Source organism: Marmota marmota, unplaced genomic scaffold (genome assembly GCF_001458135.2).
Source record: "Marmota marmota marmota unplaced genomic scaffold, marMar, whole genome shotgun sequence".
In the NCBI taxonomy this organism is placed as follows: Eukaryota; Metazoa; Chordata; class Mammalia; order Rodentia; family Sciuridae; genus Marmota; species Marmota marmota.
Window position 1 is genome coordinate 59,900,867 of NW_025999900.1, and position 10,767 is coordinate 59,911,633.

At 53.5% G+C, this 10,767-nt stretch overlaps 1 long non-coding RNA gene across 1 annotated transcript; it reads left to right on the forward strand.

Moving 5' to 3' along the window:
- Positions 1 to 1,297: 1,297 nt before the first annotated feature.
- On the forward strand, positions 1,298 to 10,559 carry LOC125615362. Its single transcript, XR_007345969.1, has 2 exons — positions 1,298 to 8,871; positions 10,072 to 10,559. It is a non-coding gene; the product is annotated as an uncharacterized LOC125615362 (long non-coding RNA).
- The last annotated feature ends 208 nt before the right edge of the window (positions 10,560 to 10,767 follow it).

Below are 10,767 nucleotides of genomic sequence, written 5' to 3' on the forward strand. Positions count from 1 at the left end.
GGGTGAGGATTTTGGTGGAGGTGTGGTGGGTTATTGGGGGAGGGGGTCAGTGGGGGGAGGCGGAGCCTCTGGCCAGCTCCTTCATCCCTGAGGCTTGGAGCTTCAGGAGCTGAGCTTAGGGCTGGGAGGAGAGCAGTGGGAGCACTCATGAGCTGGGTCTGGGACGCTTTTGAGGTTCCTGTGGGCTGTTCCCATAGAGCTCTTGGCAGGGAGGTGGGCCCCAGGAGGTGGGGATTTGGCTCACAGTTCCTCATGTTGGGTCACTGAAGTCCCGGATGAGGAGAGTCTCAGGCTGGTGTGTGCTGCTGTAACAGGACGCCATACACTGGTAGTTGATAAAGAACAGAAATGTACTGGCTCATGGTTCTGGATCTTGGGAAGACTGGGAATGAGGGACTGGTATCTGGCAAGGGCCCTCAGGCTGGTCATATGCTGGTAGAAGCTGGAAGGGCAATGGTGTGGGGGGGCTGAATTTGTCTTTTTATACAAAACCCACTTTCACAGATGATCCCATTCCTGTCGTTGGCAGCTACAACTCAAGATGCCTTTGGCTATGTCCAGCTGAGTCCCTGGATGGTCTCAGCACCCGTCTCTTAGTACACTGAAGTGGTGATTAAATTTCCACGTGAGATTAGAAAGGGCCAGATGTTCCAACCCTAGCAGAGGAGGAGCATCCCTGGCGGGAGCACAGAGGAGCCAGCGCAGGCAGGGAACAGGCAGTGAGGACAGCGTCCCCTCCCTCCTTCCTGGGCCCCTGCCTGTTCACAGAGGGCAGAGCTCTAAGCAGAAGGACTCAGGCCCTTATAGCAGATCAGGTAAGTCTGAGTGGGCTGAACTATGACAGAGGGGACAGCAGGGAAAGGGGACCTCCAAGCTCTGGTGACATCCCACCAGCTTTTCACCAAGATGGTGATAAAAGTGAAGAAGGAAGTTCTGGCCCCTCCCAAGGCTGCAGCTAGAGCAGAAGGGCAGGGAGGCAGTGCAGAAGGGCGTCCGCAGCCACAGAGACGTGTGCACGTCACTCACTTCCCAGTGGCCCAAGCCACTGGGGCTCCAGAGGCAGTCATCTGCCCCCAGAGGGACAGCCCAGGAACAACAGGCATGGCCACTGGCCAGCATCAAGCTCCCTGACCACTGAGCCAGCCACAAAGAAGACGTGCTTGTGTCCCTTGTGGAGGTCAAGGTCAACACCTGCTGATCACACAGGAGGTGAAGTAGCTCTGAGGCATGGGTGTGGCCAAGGTGACCTGGAAGAGGGAGGCAGGTATGCCTTCCGCTGGCTTCTGACTATGATGCTGTGGCATCATAATCCTACAAACCATGCAAAGCAAAACAAGGCAAACAAAGCTCCCTCCGAAGTGGCTGACCAGGCCCCAGGACAACCACTGTCCATGGGAATTTGGTTTAGGTGAGTCAGACCCTGGGGACCTGGGTGAATTATGGAAGAGGGCCAGGAGCAGAGATGCCAGGACCCAGCAGGGCCTGGCTTCCCCCTCCCCTGCCACTCCCGGTCCCTTCAGAGCTGTCTGGGCAGCGGTCACCTTCTGGATTCTTCCTGGGCATTGCTGCTCTTAGGGAGATAGAAAACTTTCCTCACCCGGACTTGCTGGAGCTGGCCCAAACCAGCCTGCAGAGCAGAGGGGAGCATATCGGGGGATTTTGTGAAACTGGCTGTGAGAACAGTCAGGGTGAAAACTTAAACTATGAGTGGCAAATTTGCCATTAAATACGTTATTTTAAAAGCAAAGTAATATAAATTCAAAACTCACCACTTCCTAATGGTTGCAGTGATTTCCTGTTAGCTGTTTCTATATGGTGGAAATGCTATCCGACTGTGTGTCGCTGCCTCAGTCAGGGACCCATGAGAAACAGGATCCTTGGGACCAAGGATAAACACCTCTTGGGGGATTGAGATGGCCAAGCCAGCTCTCAGTCTTGTGGGTTAGCAGTGGTTCTAGAAAATTAGGAGCTTAAAGGAAAACTAGCCTCCAAGGCCAAGAGGCGGGAGGCTGGGAGGTGAGCTCAGCCCCCTGGGACTCTGCGGTCAGCAGAAGGCCAGCTCAACCCCAGACGAGGCAGGGTCTGTGCTATTCTGAAAATCATATTATTAGAGATTTTACCAGACGATAAGGGCAACTCCAGTGGCAAGAGGCCAACCCATGTGTAGAATAGTCACTGAGGTGACCCAGTTCCCTGTACCTGATGAGCATGGTAAACCGCACACCCCAGGTGGAGACCTGCGATGGCGATGAGACTCGGGACCTGTCAAGCAGCCTGATGAGGAAGATCGCAGGTGCCCCTGAAACCCACCTCTCCTCGTGGCCACAGCAGGAGCCTAGCTCCTGCCCATCAGCAGGTGCCAGAGAAGTTGGGCACCCGTGTCCTTTGCTTGAGCCAGCCTGACAGCTCTGCGACTCCATTCTGGCCCAAGCAGAAGCCCCCAGGAAAGTTTCACCTGTGCTTAAATCCTCTCTGGGCCCCGTGTTCATTACTTCAGCTCTGGATCCAGGAACTAACTTTGTGGTGCCTCTTCCCGACTCCATGTTTGGTAATGTCCTCTAGGTGGGTAGCAGGACATCACGCCCATAGGAGCATTTGCACATGAATACTGGTGAACTCTGTCCCTCAGGGCTCTCCCCCTCCCCACCCTGGAAGAACCAGGCTCTGTTGGGAGGCAGATCTCAGCACACAGCCCCAGGTTTCTACAGAACTGTTGAAAAGGAAACAGGTGCTTAAGTTGGTCTCTAATCGCTGCTTATAAATACCACAGCAACAAGAGATTTCAAGAACTGTTAGCCCCTGGGCAGTATCTTGTCCTTTTTTGTGACTGTGAATGTTATCATTGTCTTCTTGAACTCTTTCTGGGTTTCTCCCTGATGTGGCTGGGATATGGTTCGAGTGTCCCTTGTGTTCATGTGCTGGGAACCTGGGCCCCAGACTGGGCATGCTGAGACTGGTTGGACCTTTAAGAGGACATGTGTAGGAGGAGGGGATTGGACTGCCCAGGGCGGGAGGGATCAATGCAGTTCTCTGGGAACCCTGGCCAGTTCCCTTGACAGTGGTGGTTACACTAAGACCAAGCTTGGCCTTGGCTGGATTCCTGACTCACCATGTGATTGCTCCCACTTGGACACACTCCCATTGGGATGCCATCCACCATGTTGACCTGAGCCAAGCAGATGCCAACGCCATGCTCTTGGACCTCAGGAACTGTGAGTTAAAAAAAACAACAACCCTCCTTTCTTTATAAAGTACCATCTCAGGTATTTTGATAGCAATAGAAAGTGTACTTTCTAATCCAAACCTGGAGTTCTGTGTTAGTCAGCTTTTGGTCACTGTAACAAAACACCCGAGAAAATCAACTCAGAGGAGGAAAGGTTTATTTTGGCTCATGGTTTCAGGGTTAGTTCATGGTTGGTTGATTCCGAGGTTTCTGGGCCTGTGGTGAGACAGAGCATTAGAATGGGAAGGGTGTCACGGAGGAGATCTGCTCAGCTCACAGCAGCTGGAAGCAGAGAGAGAGGGGAAGGGGCTGGGGATAAGATATGGTCACCAGGAGCTTGCTCCCAAGGACCTACTCCTTCAACTAGGTCCCATCTTCCATAGGCCACCTCCTAATTGTCCATTCAGTTATGACCCCATCAATGGGTTAATCCACTGGCAAGGTCTGAGCCTTCCTGCTCCAATCGCTACCCAGAAGTACCCCCTCTGGACAGTGCTGCACTGGGGACCAAGCCTTTAGCACATGAGCTTTGGGGGACATTCGAGACCCAAACCTCTTATGTGCCACAGTCCCCTATGTCCTCTTTTACATGCATGGTATAAAATGCCTTGCATTCTAAAAGAAACCAACCATATTAAAATCAAGTCATTGACATTTTGCAATATGACATGCTATTCACACGTGTGCTTCCTTATTAGCATGTTAATCCAATCTAGCTGAGGGACCTCTAACTACCATACTTTCAAATTAGAGGTGGATGTGGGTGACGTTTCAATCCCAGCCACAGTTGTGATGTGACATGAACCCAGCCACGAATTCTACTGGTGACAGATTCATTTACTGAAAAGGCAAACACAGCTCGTTGCCCACAGTCTTAATGGAAGGAAATGCTGCATTTCAGTGAGAGATTAGGGAGAATAAACATGTACTTTGTTCCATCCAAGTTCACATGTCACCCCAAAGTCTGCTTGTGGACTCTGAGGATCCCCCAGGGGGCTGGGTTAAAGTCCCTGCACCCACGTCTTTGCAGAATCTCAGAAGTGCTCCTGAGCATGTGCAGGTTCTGGGAAGTTTGCACGCCCCCTCCCCATGGCGCCCTTTGGCAAGCAGAAGGACAAACTGGGTTGGCACTGGAAGCCTTGCTCCCAAGAGAGAACACTCAGGAGTCCCCATAGTCAGGTGCCATCTATTTCTCTGCATGGGGTGGACTTGGCTGGCACTCACCCAAGGTCCCTGTCCACTCACAGGTGCCAGGGCGGAAGTGATGATGGCCACTTCCAGGATGTGCGTTGAGAAGGCCTTCAGACTACCGGGTTTCACCTCCCCAACTGTTAGCCCTGAAGTAACACCATGAAAGGTGGCTTCACAAAAGAGTGGGACCTCTGAGCACCTGGACCCCTGAATGGCTCTGCAGAGCCTCTGCTCCAGGTGGAGGAGGAAGAGGGACGTCCTGGATCGTGGAGCCTGGGCACAGCACTGAGCCTGTGCAGCCAGCTGCCCCCTTCCTGACCAGGGCAGCAGGATCCTGTGCTTTCCTTTCTCTTCCATGCTGGCCACAGAGCAGACTGTGTCCCCTGCAGAAGAAGGCCTGCAGATTGTGGGTGGGGAGGGGAGGAGTCCACTACAGGCCTGGAGGCCCCCTTTGGCTGAGGTCACATTCTTCAATCTGTGGGCAGTCAGGCTTGTGGTTTGATCTCTGTCTCCTGGTTCCTTGTTCTCTGTTTGTCCTGAAGGCAACAGAAGAAAGCACAGGTGTATTATCTGTGCTCCCTGCCCTCAGGATATTTTCTCCACCTTCATCTCCACCCCTATCAGATACTGAGCTCTTGGAAGCAAAGGTATTTTGAATTTATCTCAACCTTCCTGTGATTTTGACATGGCCTGGCATTTAAAGTCTGAGGATATCATAGAGCTGATCAGACTGCGATGGTCACCGGGGCTTGGAGGTAATTCTGTGCGTGTCCCTCAGAGCATGATCGTGCTGCTGAGGACACACAGAGTGGAAGAGGCCTTGGGGCCCCTCAGCACAGAGACTGTGCACTTGTGACATTTGCAGATGTCCACCTTTTCTCTCCAAAGCCGAGAGGATTCTTGGAGTCACTTTTTGTCATCTCTGCTGGGATGCCGGAGGAGAGGATGCTGCTCTGGGAGCCATCTGCTCCCTCGGGAAAAGCTTCGATTGTGCAAGAGTTCATCCCGGTCTGAGCTGAGATCTGCCTGGGAGCAAGTTCCCTCGCTGTCCTTGGGTCCTGGCTCTGCCTTGGGGACCACAGGGATCACGTCCAATCTCAGCCTGCACATGGCTCCTTACATTGGCAAGTCAGCCTGTCACCCCAGCTGAGCTCTCCCTTGTCCCCGAGGAGTGGAGCGCCTGTCAGACCTTTAAGATGGCTTTTTATGGCATATCTGTTAGCAAGCGTTTATTGATTACTTAAAGTCCAAGGGATACAGTGGGAGAAGGACCATGTTGGGGCTCTGGCATTCAATCCTCCTGCACATTCTTGGGGGGCCAACCCTGGGCCAGGCTCCGGGCCAGGTGATGGGGATGCGGGAAGGAACCGCAGGCTGCAGGCAGCCCCTGGCTTGAAGCTTCTTGAGGCCCGGTGGGGAAGGAACGTCTGCCTCTGTGTGCTGAGTTTATGGCAGGTCCCAGTTGAGCCCATTTCCCCATTAGACATGCACAGGAAACGGAGACCCCTCCGCTTGCCGTCTGCGCAGAGCTGGTGATTGAGCCTGAGAGTGATTTCAAGCTCTGTGGAGGAAGAAGAGGGAAAGCTCAATGCCAAGTCTGAGATGCAATCCACTGACGATGTGTCGCAGCCTGCCAGGCCACAGGATGAGGCTCTGTCCCTGGAGACCCCACCATTCATCCACTTGGGGACGTCAGGAGAGAAATAGCAAATCTCACTCCAGGCCAAATCGGGTATTGCCAGCAAGACAGATAAACACCGTCTGGGGCAGTTGGAGAAGGGGAGCTGGCGGGCAGCTGGAAGAATGGAAAGGCTTCTGCCGGATCTGGCCTTGGTCAGGCCCTGGAAGACTTGGCGGGGCAGCGTTGGGGGCGAAGAGGCGCCGCCTGAACGTGAATCGCCTGTGTACTTCATATGGTTGGCTGTGTGGGTAGAGCAGAAGCCCCTGCCTCTTGAAGCAGCACCAGAAGTTGATTTAGGGATGACTTACTCCACAAACACCTGCCAGAGAGCAGAGGCCTGCCCTGTTCTAAACTCACAGCTTAGGGAAGGGGCCACGTGGAACAGAATTCTCAGGGAGTCGAAGCATGAGATGGTGTTGCGAGCGTGCACCTGTACCGTTTTACAGGGTCTCCATGGGTGGCCCTTCCCTGCTGCACAGATGATCAGATCCTGGCTCCTGCTCTCTACACCTCACCCCACCCCCACCCCATGACTTTCTCAAGACTCCTTCCCTGGGACCACCCCGGCTCTCCCTGCATAATTAACTTCTCATCTCAACCAGCCAATCCCGTTAGGTGAGAACCCTGCTATGGTGTTAGAGAAAACAAAGAAGTCCTCCCCGGGACACTACCTCCTCCTTGGCTGTGGGGTCCAGCTTCCCTGCTCCGGCTCCCGCCAGCCCTTCTTGAGTGAGTGGCACGTGGCCCCTGTGTCTACCCGCAGGGCTCCTGTCGTTCCCCCATTTCCATCTGTCTTCAGTCGCTGCCATTCCTCTGAGCCTTGCCTGACAAGGGCAGCAGTGACCTCCGCACAAGCACATCCAATAATAACGTCTCCGTCTTCGTGATGGTGCAGGTCCCAGCAGCTGTGGGCCCGGTGGGACGCTCCTCTCTGGAACTTCTTTCTTCTGTTTCCAAGTTTCCTGGTTTCCCCTCCCTCACTTGTCACAAGCCGTCTGTGGGCTGTGTGTGGACCATGTTGCGCATAGTAAGTAGCCTAAGGAGGGGATAAGTCTGGCACTGGGAGCCTCCCGTGGCACCCCCACAGGGACTGATCACCTGATACAGGTGAACTTCCCCCCAAGCTCTGCCAGAGATCCCACACAGCACCTGAGATGGGTGTGACCTGCCAAGATGTCAGTCAACCTGCTGACTGCGACACCAAAAAGCCAGACTCCTGCCTTTGATGCCCCCCACCCCCCCGCACACACACACATATCAATAAAGCAAGTGCGAGCTCCATTTTGCCAGAGTCCAGAAGCTCCATCCTTCTGATCAGCTTGCCCCTCCTGCCCCCACTTTTAAAACTACTTTCTGTGTCCTGTGGTTTCTTCTTCATTCTATTTTTCTTAGCTTTTATTTCTCAGCCAGTCCATTCCGCCGAGGGGAGACCCATTTCCATCATCTGCATGGGACACGGGCGAGACTCACTCTGGGATTCTTTCGCCCTCCTCGAAAGGCTCTGCTTCTGTTTGACTTCCAGGGGCCTGGAGTTCTCTGGGGCTCAGTCCTAGCCCCCTCTCTTTCCAACACTCTCCTGTTGAGTCCGTCCCGTGCTGTGACGTTGCAGCCCCTCTCGGTGCGCAGAGCTCCTGTCTCCTAGGCGCGTGCCTCCGCAGGGCAAATGGCGCTGCACATGGAGCCCAGTGACGCCTCCCATCTCACAAACCCCAAAGGGAACTCTGATTCCCACTGGCACCTCCAGGCCACTCTTCCTCCACCCTTCTCCAAGCAGCTGCCCACTGCCCTCCAGCAGCCAGAGCCCCAAACCCAGGGTCATTTTTAAAGCTTCTTGTCCCTCCCGCCCTCTCACAGCCAAGCCTTCAACTCCACCTCAAAGCCGGTCCTCAGCAACCAATTACCTCCATTCTTGCTCTAGCTCTTGCTCAAGCCCTCCCTTCTGGTGGCTGCAGCAGTCCCCTAACGGTTCTATGTCCCCTCTTGTCCCCTCTATCATGGCATCTCCACTCAGTATCTGGAATGATCTTTTAAAAATGAAAATCAGATCTCATCTCCCCCCGCCCCCAACTTATGACCTCCCACCGCTTAGGAATGTATTGCAAGCCCTGTTTCTGGCTGTGGCCCAAGTGTGGCTTCTTCAGGGCCCTGTCACACACTCTTTCTCCCCCTTCCCTTCAGTGCACCTGAGAACGGTCTCCTTACTCTTCCTCCCTCCTGCTGGGCCATCTCCTGCCCCTGGGCCTTGGTCTAGTCCGTTCTTTGACCTGCAAGGTCATGTGGCCGGCTCCTCCCCTTCCGCTCACTCGCCCATTGCTGCATTTTGATTTTCTGCATTCTGTGCATACTACGGCTCACCCTCCACTCTCTTCTTTGGCTGTTTGTCTGTCCACCTGGCCCTCTCCAGTGGCATACGGCTTCTGGGACAGCCCTGAGCTTGCCAAGTTGCTCCAGCTAATCCCTGGCCTCTTGGAGAGCCCTTGGTCCATGGTGGGTGTTCAGAAGCTCCATGGAGGAGGGATGAGTGAATACTGTGCTGAGGCCCTCACAGGCAGGTCCCTGGATGTTCCTCTGGTTGCCTGTCTGCAAACAAAGCCACAATGGCTCTCCTGCCTGGACCCCAGTGCTGAAGGACAATTCCTTCACCCTGGCTCAGGCCATGGCCAGAGGAACAGTAGGAAAAGCAACTTGAGAAGTGGCTGCAGCTTCTTAGAGAATGTGCCCAGCCAGCCCATGGAGGATGAGAGGCCCCCCGAGGAGAACTGCGGCCAGCAGACAGGTACTGGCACGTGAGTAAGGCCATCTGTGTTGGTCAAGTCTCCAAAATGCAGTAGCCAAGGCGTCCTGCAGTGTGAGCAAGGATTTTATCAGGGGAAATGTCTGCGTGAAGGAAAATGGACAGGCTCAGGAAAGCCAGGGGAGCTGTCAGGTCCCAGTGCACATCTGTCCCTGAGGGAGGGGACAGAGAGGAAGGCTGGAAGGAATGTTCTAGACTGCCAGGTATGGCAGAGTCCTTGGGGAGTCCCTACACTGAAGCTGGCATCAGAGGAGTCCCAAGTCTCTCAGGAAATGGTGGCCTGCCTTAGGGTCCATGCTCTAGGGAGCCCTCCGTGGGCAATGTGCCACTGTGGGAACATGGCGGAGGGTTTCAGAGCACAGCCACAGGGTCCTTGGTGAGTTAAACTCCCTGGTAAGGTCTGTGGGCACTTTCTCCTGACCATGTCACCATCCCAAGTCATCTAGTCCCTAGTCGATCCTCCAGCCAAGCCACCAAGGCCAGAGGAGCTGCCCAGCCAATTTGAAGAGTTGCCCCCTAACTATAAATGCTGATGCGGTTAAGTCACAGTGTGCAGCAATTAGCACAGGCTAAGGGCGAAGCCGCTTCGATGGCTTTCTAAGCATAGGCACCAGCAGAGAGGGAGGGCTCACGACATGCTGAGGAAGTGCTCGGTACATGCTGCTGATGGGTTTTGGGAAAGGCTGTCCCTGTGGATATGTCCACGGGTGTTGCAGGAGACTGCTCATTTTACGATAGCTTCACAAGCCCTGGGTCTTGCTCTATAAGGTATTTGCCTCTTGGTGTATGAAAAAAGAACTCAGTTCAGTTTGAATGTTTTGGCTATTCCAGAGAGCCATTGCTTCTTCATTGGCGAGGGGTCTCTTAATATGGTTTTAACACCAAAGTTAGCTGGGTGCGGTGGCACACCTGTAATCCCAGCAGCTACGGAGGCTGCGGCAGGAGGATCACGAGTTCAAAACCAGCCTCAGCAACTTAGTGAGGCTCTAAGCAACTTGGTGAGACCCTGTCTCTAAATAAAAAATAAAAAGTTCTGGGAATGTGGCTCAGTGGTTAAATGCTCCTGGGTTCAGTTCTTGGTACCCAAAGAGGAATAATTTCTATCTCTTTTGGGGACCCTAGAAAGCTCAAAGGACTGCTCTCTGGTTGTCAGCTTTCACAGCAGTCTCTTCTTTTCTGCAGCAATTACCAGCCGATTCCATCCTGGATGAGCTCTTTGGGAACCTCCCTGGTCACCCCGTGGCTGGAGGGCTGCCTGATGACATTCTTAAGCCTGGGTCGGTGCTGCTTCACTTAGGCCCAGCATTGGCCCTGTGTCATTCTACCTGCCGACAGTGGTGACTCCCTGCTAGTTGGTTGGTCAGGGGCGGGCAGTGGGGCAGGTGGCTGAAGCCGGAGAACGGAACCCACATGGGTCCCCACCACCAAGCAGGTGAAGGAAGCAAAGCTCAGAGGAGGAAGGTCACCGACCAAGGCTCAGCTGCCCAGGTCCATGCTGCTCTGAGTGTTTGAGACGTCGGGAGGTAAAATGCCTCTATATTTCAAGGTCTTGGCACAGAAATAGAAAGAATGTATAATATTCATCTTTTGAAGCTATTGATTACATGTGAAGGAATATTTTGGATGCACTGGGTTTAACAAATGTTTTATTAAAATGAGTGTCATCTGTGTGGTTTTCTTTTTTCTTTTTCTTTTTGGTTGGGGCACCAAAAAACTTAAATGACACACATGGCTTTTATGGTATTTCAATTTGATGGTACAAGTCTCGGTTCTCATAGGAATTGGTGGCAGCGGGATGAATGTATGTGTGAGCATGTCTTCATAAGTATGTGTGTGTGTGTGTGTGTGTGTATACATGGGTGTATGTGCTCATCAGTA